Here is a 10689-nt window from a genome sequence, read left to right on the forward strand (position 1 = left end):
ACTATCCCCATGTTGACCCATGGATGTCGAATCAAGCGCTACACCTCTCGTGGAGGTGGTGTACAGAAGTCGACTTTACAGGCCACTTAGGTCAGCAGAAGGGACTTGGTAGTGTGTAGACACAGAATTATTAGATTGACTTAACATGGCTTATGTTGACCTAGGTTTGTAGTGCTGACCAGGCCTTAGAATCTCATGTTTTCCTTGGTTGAAAAATGCACAAACCTCCTGCACTTCACAGGAGTTGTGTGTCCCCTCCCCCATACCCCAAAAAGTGTTTGACTTCACTGAACTTGAATTAAAAAAAAAAAAAAAAAAAAAAAAAAAAAAAACATTTAATCCAGCTCTAGTATAGAGTCTGTGACTAGTCCTCTGAGGGACCACTGTGGTATTTCTACTGAGTTTTATTTAAGGAATATACTTTAGGAACAAGTCCAAAGGGATAACTGAGTTAATCCTATTACTGCTATACTGTAAGATTACTGTGTATTTTCTATAGCATGTTCTGACTAAAGGCCAAGTTTCACTAAGGGCAAGTCTACACCACAAAATTAAGTTGACCTAAGCTCCAGTGATGTATAGTAATTGAATCAGTTTTACACATCCACACGTGGATCAGCTCATGTCACTTAGTTGTATGAATTTACATTCCTGACATACACTATTTTTTTGACTACTTGTATTATGATTTTCAGTGTATTTGGGAACAAACACTAACATTTTACCATTAACTGCACTAACACCAAAAAAAGAAAGTAATTTAATGCGTTTGCTAATTACTTTTCAAAAGGTTAAAGGTCTTCTATTCTCTTCCTTCTTGAAGAGGAACACACTCTCAGAGTTCTTTCGTTAACATAGAATCCTATTCATAGCCTTTATTTACCTGAAATGGAATTGCTATTCAAAATACAGTAGAACCTCAGCGTTAGGAACATCTCGGGAATGGAGGGTGTTCATAACTCTGAAATGTTTGTAACTCCGAACAAAACGTTATGGTTGTTCAAAAGTTTACAATTGAACTTTACTGTGCAGAAGAAAAATGCTGCTTTTAGCCATATTAATTTAAATGAAACAACCTCAAACAGTTTCCTTACCTTGTAAAATGTTTTTTTTAAACTTTCCTTTATTTTATTTTTTAGTAGTTTACGTTTTACACAGTACTGTACTGTTTGTTTGTTTGTTTGTGTGTGTGTGAGGGTTTGGGGTTTTTTGGGTCTCTGCTGTTGCCAGATTGCTTACTTCCAGTTCCAAATGGGGTGTGTGGTTAACTGGTCAATTTGTAACTCTTGTGTTTGTAACTCTGAGGATCTACTGTATTTCCATACTTCTCCATATACTGTTTTCACCATGCATGTACTACTTTTCTCTGTCCTAAATTTATGATGCACTATATTGTTAGCCATGAATGCTCCCATGTTAGCCATGAATGCACTCCATGAGTGCAGTTATTCTTGTATTAACTTTGCTTAGTACTTTGCCAAAAGGTCTTTACGCAATCAGTTTTTCCTAGATGACCTATTTTAAAGGACTAGATGAAATGCTAGTTACCTTGATCAGTCTAGTTATACGCTCTACTTGTCTGTCTTTTTTTGGGTAGGAAATAGAAATGATCTTTGAGTCAAACACTCATCTTCAAGTAGTTGTCCATTCTCTTGAAGCTCTATTCCCTTGTTCATTATCTGTTACAATTACTTATGCAAATAACCAGATCATTCCCCCTTGATCCATGCACAAAGTGAACCCTCTGTATATGAGAAGTCCCTCTTCTATAAAGAAGGTAGCTGAGCTGCTTCTGAGCATGGTTTCCCCCCTCCCATTCTCAATGTGGTACAGTACCTGTGTTGAGGGAGGAAGTGGAGACAGGGTAGGATGGAAGAAGAATGGACAGGCTCAGGAAGTGAGGAATGTGCATCACTCCCCTTTGGGCACTTTGAAATTATTCAGAAAAGATAATACAACTGAGGGCCACCTATTCATCCCTCATGTGAATTTTTCCATGAGAAGCACTGGTCTGGGCCAAGGACAATTGTGAAGAAGTTCATGACTTCTTTGTAGAAGTAAGCAATATAGGTATTGGACAATGACCAGCCCGTAAAATAGTTGGCTAGGCCTCAAGTAGATACAGAAATATTGCACTGTCCAGTGGCATGTTAATGAGAGTAATGTTAAGTGACGTGTGAGCTCACTTGTGGGTGTTGCAAAATCCAGTTCAATGTATATGTGGAGCTTCTAAGGGACAGAAATTAGAAGACTGAGGCTGAAGTGTTGTACGTATTCTGATGATATTTGGATCTATGTGACCATTTCATATGATCTGGATGGTGGGGTTTCCTGTTTTCCTAAAGTTTGCCTGAGACTGGAGCTTGGATTAGAAACTCAGTGTAGATAAGACTGAAGTGATCCTGGTAGATGGAGGAGATGGGGGGGGGAAAGGGGGGGGGAAACTTGAGGAAATAGCGGCAGTGATATCTGCTCCTTCTGTTGAGAGAGTGCCATCTTTTGCTACTTGGATTTGCACTTTAGGGGTCTTGCCAAAAGAATATTTGCTATTTGGTTCTCCAGAAGTAGCAAAAAAATGGCTAAGACTGCTCTTTTTCATCTGTATCTGCCAAAGACACTGCATATCTTCCCACTGGCTGTGGCAGCATTTGTACCCTGTGCATAATAGAATTCTCTACCTAGTAGACAGCATAATTCATTAATGAAAGAGTTGAGTGAGTATGTCACATGTCTAGAAAATGACCCAAGCTGGCCACCGATCAGCCTGGCTCTCTTTAAGCAGAAAAGAAGAGAAGGTGAAGCCACGACTTTGAAAACCAGAAGGCAAATATGAAGAAAGATTGTAATGCACCAATTTGAAGAGAATGCTCATTGGTGATGGTGAAAGGAAGAAAAAAAATTTTTTTTTAATGAGTCTACAGGAAAATATTGAAATTTAGTCCCTGCATCTCAAATAAATAAAAAGATCCCAGTTCAAACAGGAAACTGAAACAGAGCTATTTTCTATACATCTTAATAATAACACATTAGACTTTGGGGGTTTATCCTGGATCTGTTGAAGTTCATAGCAAACTCTTATTCACAGCAGTGGGATCATAAAGTGACTATTTTCAAAATAAAAGCCAGGACAGTTGTGACTTTTTTTTTTTAGGTTTTTGAACTAGTCATAGGACAAAAATAGGCTGCTTTTTTTAAAGTGTGTGTGCTTTCACTACTACTACTTCTGATTCAATAGTGACACATGCATATTCCTCATAGTGAAGGTGCTTCCCCCCAGTAACTTAGTGTTCTGAATGGGTATATTACAATGACATGTTATTGGTGTCACTGCTTCACTCTGAGCAAAAGGGGCTCTTTACATTGCCATTATTGTAAAGGGACCTTGTATAAATGAGAATCATGCCCATATCCAATTAATGGGAGCAGGACTGAGCCTTTCTATCATGCATCCATGAAAACTGCAAATACATAATCAGTAATGTGTAGAGGGATTGACCCACAAAAATCCTTTAAAGTCAAAGGGTGTCACTCAGACCAGACACAACAGTTGGAAAATTGCAAAGGAACAAGCTTTCTTACGTCATTGTTGCCTACTCAGACTTCTCTGCTGAAGCTGGCAAGATACAATGCAGATTCAAAACTAAAAATGAAATGAGACAAGTTGGATATCTTTAGTTCAAGAACTTTCTCCTGTTTACCTGGCACCCTGCCTACTCTTTGAGCTTGGCTGTGCCCTTTAGATCTGCCCTGAAAAGCCTGACATGAAAGGTCAAACTCTTATCTCTCTGTACTGGTAGGAAACTCAAATCCCAGGATCCAAGAGAACTGCTGAAACAAAATAAAATGGAGGGAGAGAAAAACTGAGCATCAATGAGTGGACAAATAAGGTCAGCCCTGGGTTGGACTAGTCTATATTAGTGAGAGGGAGAGCAGAAAAGGAAAAGCTAAAAGGAAATGCTAGGGATTTACACTCAGCAACAGTGCTGTTTTCAGAAGCATAAAAGAGCTGGACAGTCCCTTAAGGAAATTAGAAGAACCCTCTTTATGCAGAAAATAATTAGCATGGAACCCATTAGAACAGACAACAGGCTGCAACCACTATGGGAAATCCCAAACAGTGGTAAACTGGTAAAGTCAGAGGAACTCCGCTGATTTACTTTATCTGAGGATGTGGCCCTCAGAGCATGCTGGTATGCTCTGATAAGTGCTTATTGCTCTAGTCATAACATTCTCAGTGCTACCTTGTGCCTCTCCATCTGTTTGTTGTATCCACCTATGTCTCATCATATGTGCACTATTAGTTCTTTGGGGCAGGGACTGTCTTTTCATTTATGTGTGCACACCACCTACCACAATGGCAGCATGATCCCAGATTGGGGTTGGGGAGAGGGTTGAGGCGCTACATACTAATAATCAGAGGAGATTCCAGCAAAAGTCACTCTCTGTCTAACCTTAATTGATACACAGTTAGTTTAGGCAATAACAGTGCTTTCGGTGCCAGGCCAAAACTTTGTATAGATAAGCACCCTTTTTACAAGGTCCAGTCAGCTTTTAGAGAGAATTATACCGCACAGTTCACTTCTAGAGCCAGGATTTCTCTGGCCATAACCTGCAACTATGTCTCAAACCTTCCCTTGCCATTTGCCACTGTTTGCAGGGCTGTGCATGTAAAGTTTGTATGAAAGTTGCTAAGGTGTGAGCCCGGAAAAATACAAAGAACTTTCTTGTGCTGTGTTTAGTGGTACTATATTTAAAAACAGAATAAACTATCCATAATATTGTAACATGTTTCTGGCAACTTATATATATCCTAGTTGCCACTATACTTCACATCATGACCATTTGGAACATCTTGATGCTAGCAGGAATAGAATTCAGAGCCTGCTTTTCAAAAAGCAAAGACCCTCTACTTGATCAGGTGGAGAATTGTCTTTAACTCTTGGGAGTATAGGATCTATGGCACAGAGCTGTTCTTGTACGCAGTACAGGACAGTGGCACTTGCACACGCAGTAGCCAGTTCATTACAATTTTACCCAGACTTTGTTTTCCACTTAAACAAAATTACCAACATTTGAAAAATCAAAAGGATGCAAGATCAAACATCAGCAAGGCCTCTACCATCCTCCACTTCTGTACATGTAAAATTGCATAATCATATATTTGTTCACACACTTGACAAATTCTAATACCTGACATTCCCAGAATTTCTCCTGGGGGTCTCTGAACACCATACACCGGCTACATCACCTTGAGAGAGGGTGCAGAATGATTCCTTCACTGTGCCATCCGAAAAGGTGGAGATTGGGTCATGACCCTGGACCCAGCACCAGGCCCCAAGAACCTCATCCCCCCACTTCTCAGGGCACCACATGGAGCAGGCTCCTGAAGACAGATGGGTTAGGCTCCTCCTGTCCGGAAGTCTCTCCCCCTCCCCTCTGAGATAACAACCTTCTCCTGCTGCTAACTCATGGTCCTGATTTAAACACATTTTTGTACCCATATAAACAATTTCAGTTAAGTGAGGTAATTACCATTTAGTAATAAGCACAACCTTTGATGTGGATGCAATTATACTAGTAGAAAGGTGCCTTTATACTGGTATCACTTATTCCCCTTCCCATACAAGAATAAGCTACACTGGTATAAATAAGCACATTCATACCTCTGAACTGAGCCCAAACTAGGGAAGTTGTGCCACTTTAATTATACCAGCACAGTCAAAGCAGCACAACTTTTGTGTGCAGAGAATGCATTTAGTCCTGTACTTAGTTGCACATAGTGGAATTTTTTTTAACCTTCTCTCCTTTAAAAAAAAAAAAAGAAAGAAAGAAAAGAAAAAAACACCTAGGAAATTACATACAAAACCCCCCTAAGATCTCCGACCAGGGACCAGCTTTTTGTTATGTGTTTGTGCAGCACCTAGCACAATGGGCTCTTAGTCTAGTATGAATAAAAATGAATACAATTATTTTGTTTGCAATATGAAGCACTTCAGTCAGGAAATACAAGACTTATGGTTCCCATGAAACCTTAATTTTACCCCTTGAATACCTGCATTATGATACAGGTTTTAATCCACAGAATCCCTGTATCTTTCAGTGCGTTGATTGGATGCACAAGGGGGTCAAATTAAAGTTGCACAGGCAACCGTAAATCTGGTATTTCCTAATTTATGAGCCTTTAACATAGGGTGCTTGATAGGGCTTTCAGTGGCCCCTTGGTTAAACTTCTGCAACCAAACTGAAGAGATGGTTGCGATGAATTCTCTGCTAATGGACTGTATCCACTCTTGTTAGCTAAATCAGGCCTGACATTGTTTCTATCTCTGAAACTCAAATATTTCAGAAGAGCCATTTTAATTTTGCCTCTGGAATAAGCCAGATTGCACCACGTGTCGGGTATTTTCAATACATTTTTTCAAGTGGAGGATACCTTTGTTCGAAGTCTTTAACTTCCCTCCCACATTTCAAATTACACAAATTGGACATGTTGTACTATCAATATACTATGTATAGTTTTCAGAAACAAGGTGTAAACATTGCCAGCAATAAGTGCAGATTAATGTGTTTCTTTACCACATTGATGGATCCTTCCTTGATTATAAGACAGTGTCTTGTTTATTTTATTAGTTTTTAATAGGCAAACAAATGAACAGTTTCCCCCATTCCTTCACCCCTCCACACACAGTCCTGAAATAAGGGTTTAATCACCAGCTAAGGTGAAAGGATGTTGTGAGCGAACCTTGTTGAAATACAAGCAGTACATCAGTGCTGTTCTCTGATATAATGCTCTTATACTCACACGATGACTTTCATCCAGCTGCATCCTAAAATACTTCTGTTAATTGATTTTTAAGAACTACAGGCCATATCATCCTCCTTCCCATCTACAGAAGTGAAAGCAGAATCAGGCTGGTTTACATGGAAGGAAGGCAGTAGTGTTGAAATATCAATTCCCCACTTTCCTTCCACCAAATCAGTACATGACTCTCCATGCACACACCACTGGGTTGGAGTTCTGGCTTTGGGATGAGGGGGAGTGGCCAGCTGGCAGGCTGATAAAGTCAGTTGTAAGAGCACTGTGCAACATCATTCCCCCAGACATTCCAAAGAACTTAAAGTGGAAATTCCAGCTGGAACTTAATACTGACTTTTACTGTATTATGTCCTCCTATTTTGGAGGAAAGGAGTAAATACAGGAAGCCAGTGATAGTATGGTTGTTTTAAAAAACTGGCTATCACATGAGTGGGTGCCCTACACAGCAGTTGACAGGGACTGATCCTTTTTCTGCATAGATGCCCTAAGATCCATGGGATTTTTCCCACAAAACCTGAGACAAATGCATATTTATGTAGATCTGTAAACCCCTTTCCCTTGTGGGGTTGATGTCTTGAGAACTCTATGCAGTTCACCCCCACATAGTTTCTCAAGTAATTTCTCCCACTCCTTCATCCCCCCCACCCACTGCAAGATTTCCCATAGAAAGGAACAATTTAATCATATTGTTCATGACTGAATTACAGGCAACTAAGCTACATGAAGTGGGGCCTAACATGAGAAACCAAGGCCTTTGGCACTCTTACAAATGTTTGCTAATTCTCTTCCTGAGAATTCTAGTCACCTCATTTGACCTACTCTTGCAATGTACTGTATGTGCTTTTGGCCTTGAGCCATATACCTAGGAACCATTTCTCATGCCACAGAAGATAGTTAACTAGATATTTTCATATCCTGAATAACATTATTTGCCGGAGTAGCCCCACTGATTTCAGTGGACCTCCTGGTGTGAGTGAGTGCTCTCCAAAGTAATACTTTTTAAAATAGCGTAGAGCAATTGCAACTCTGGGTTGCTGGGGATGGGCACCAAAAATAAAAGGAAGGAGCTGGTCTTTCCTGTGTTTTCAATTACCCCCCTATGGGCCCCAGACAACATGAGGGAGGAATATGCCTGATTCAAATGCAGAGGGGAAAAGAGCAAGACTTGGTGGAAGGACGCAAGGGAGTGGGTTGACTAGATTGGGACAAGGAACCTGGGAGGGGATGTGGGGGACACGTGACTGGGACTGGAAGCTCGGGGGGTAGAAAGATAAATGGGAGTTGGGAGGAAGGGGGAGACAAGGGACTGGGAACCACTGAGATGGGGGGGAAGAGAGACAGATCAGATGAGGAGCAGGGGCTGAAATTAGGATTTGCTGGGCAAGAAGAGTGGGGACAAAGAACTGGGGGTGGAGGGAACTGGAATGGTTGGGAAAGGAAAGTCTGACTGGGAGTGGGGAAGATAAGGCAGAAGGGATCAACAATTGCAAGGAATGAGAAGAGAAGTTTGTGCACACTAGAGAACACTATCTCCTCTGAAATCTCTGTTCCATCCTTCTGCCAGAATCTACTTTCACTTCACAAGAGTTCCCCTTTTCAAGCCTTTTGGTCTATTTTATCTGTACTCAAAATACTAAACCAGTCTCTAATAACATACCCAGGCAAGCTTCCCTGCTTCATTAAAAGATTTAAAGATTAATGTTAAAGGGCATTCTGCACAGACATCATAGAACCTTAAACTAAATTATAAGGCTGGAAAAAAGCCACTTAGGTCATCCAGTCTGAACCCCTTTAAGGTCCAGGAAAATGTACATTAGAAAGGTGTGAAGGAAATACTTCTCCTACGTAGTCATTGCCAGCTAAGACTTCTTCACTGATGCTCTCAGGACAAATTTGAATTTTTACATACAAGCTATATCATTGCCAGGAATAATTGATCTAAGATCGTGTTTTCAAAAATGCTCAGTATTGCCCAAATTATTTTCCCACTGACACCAAATAGGAGTTTTGTTAGAACACCATTTTTGGAAATCCCACCCCAATCTCTTTTTGACTATCTGCAGTGCTCCCAACTCAGCCATTGCTCTTAGTAGTCTGTTCCATGGCCCAAATGCTCTGATTATATGAAAACCTTTTCCTAGTTCTTCAACTAAATTATCTTTCCTTAACTTCATACTATTATATGTACTCCATTACTCTTCTAAGAATCTGAATAATACCCTTCTTTGGTCACTTCTATCACATTTGAGTAAATATAGAACAATCAACCATTATGATGTGTCACGAAAGGATGAGCAATCAAAGTTTCTCAAAGGAACAAGAGCCTCTGCTTGACAAATAAAGGGGAAAAATCAAGTGGTGTGTCATAGATAATATCCACTAAACAGACTCTTTTTATCCAAATCAAGTATAGATGGGGTGAAGAGCCCATCTTCCATCCCGTGGTGGATTTGACTCAAAGGTATATAATTGACTGTCAGTGTACTTTACTGAATCCTTTACTTTACTGGTCATCTCTGCAAACTTTGAAGTATAAGAGGACATCCTCGCCAGGATGTGCACCAGCTACAAATGTCATGTGCTTTGTCTCCAGGAGACATACAGAGGGCCAAATAACAATTGGTCATGGATTCCTCGGATGAGATTAGCCATAGCATTATCTTCATGAAACCAGAGCTCACTATCAACACAACATCTATGACAGAGCAAAATTACATTGAAGTCTGGACCGTGGATATGGACAACATCTCCATAACATCCATTTTATAAGCCCCCAGGGGAGAGGTTTGCCTTTATGAGCCCAGGAAACCTAGACCACGTCAAAGCACGCATGATCATTGGTGACTTTAATAGCCACTGTGTCACATGGCATTATAATGAAAATTATGGGAATGGCGACGTGGTTGAGATGAGGGCTGAGGCATATCACCTAAGCCTGATCTATGGCTCAAAATTACCCAGGTCCTTTAACAGCTCCAGACTGGAGGGGAAGCTATAATCCAGACCTCATCTTTGTTGACAGCAACATAGAAATTATGTGCAAAAGAGGTGTTGGAACCCATCCCACACACAAAACACAAACCAATTGCAGTCAGTGCCACAGCAGCCATAACTCCAGATCTAGTATCAATGCATAGATGCTTCAATTTCAAGAAAGCAGATTGGAGTGACTTCTCTGAAGATCTTGACAAAAAATTGTCTGATATAATCCAATCCCAGCAAATTACAACCTCTTTGTAAATGCACTCCGCAATACCTCCAAGAGGTTTATACCTCAAAGATACAGAACTGAACACATACTAGGGTTCACTCCCATGCTAGCAGCCGAATACAAACAAATGTCCCAAAGAGATCCTTTCTCAGAAGACACTATTGCGGCAGGGACAGCCCAAACAAACTTCAAGAAGAAAAAGACAACAAAAATGGAAAGGATTGATCAAAGGAATAGACATGACCCACACTAATAGGAAAGCATGGTTGACCTTTCACAAGTTGAATAATGATCCAAAGAAAGTAGAGCAACACCACGATATCATAGCTAAATCAGGTGGCACGCTGATTTCTGCTCAACAGGAAAGCTCTAAACAAGCAGTCTAAAATACTAATTAGATGACAAACTCATCTGGAAGAAAATAATTTCAGTGCGTCATATACAATAGATGAACTTAATGTCAGAATAAGTCGCTTAAAGAACAGCAAAGCAGCTGGACTCGATACTCATGGAGCAGATTAAGCACTTTGGTCCTGCAACCAAATTATGGGTATTATGCCTTTTAAACAATTGCTCATCAACCCTTAGATTATCTAAACTATGGCAATGACCCCCTGTAATAGCTCTATTGAAGGCAGGGAAGGATGCCTCTGACCCAAAG

The sequence above is a fragment of the Chrysemys picta genome, chromosome 1 (genome assembly GCF_011386835.1).
Source record: "Chrysemys picta bellii isolate R12L10 chromosome 1, ASM1138683v2, whole genome shotgun sequence".
Lineage (NCBI taxonomy): Eukaryota > Metazoa > Chordata > Testudines > Emydidae > Chrysemys > Chrysemys picta.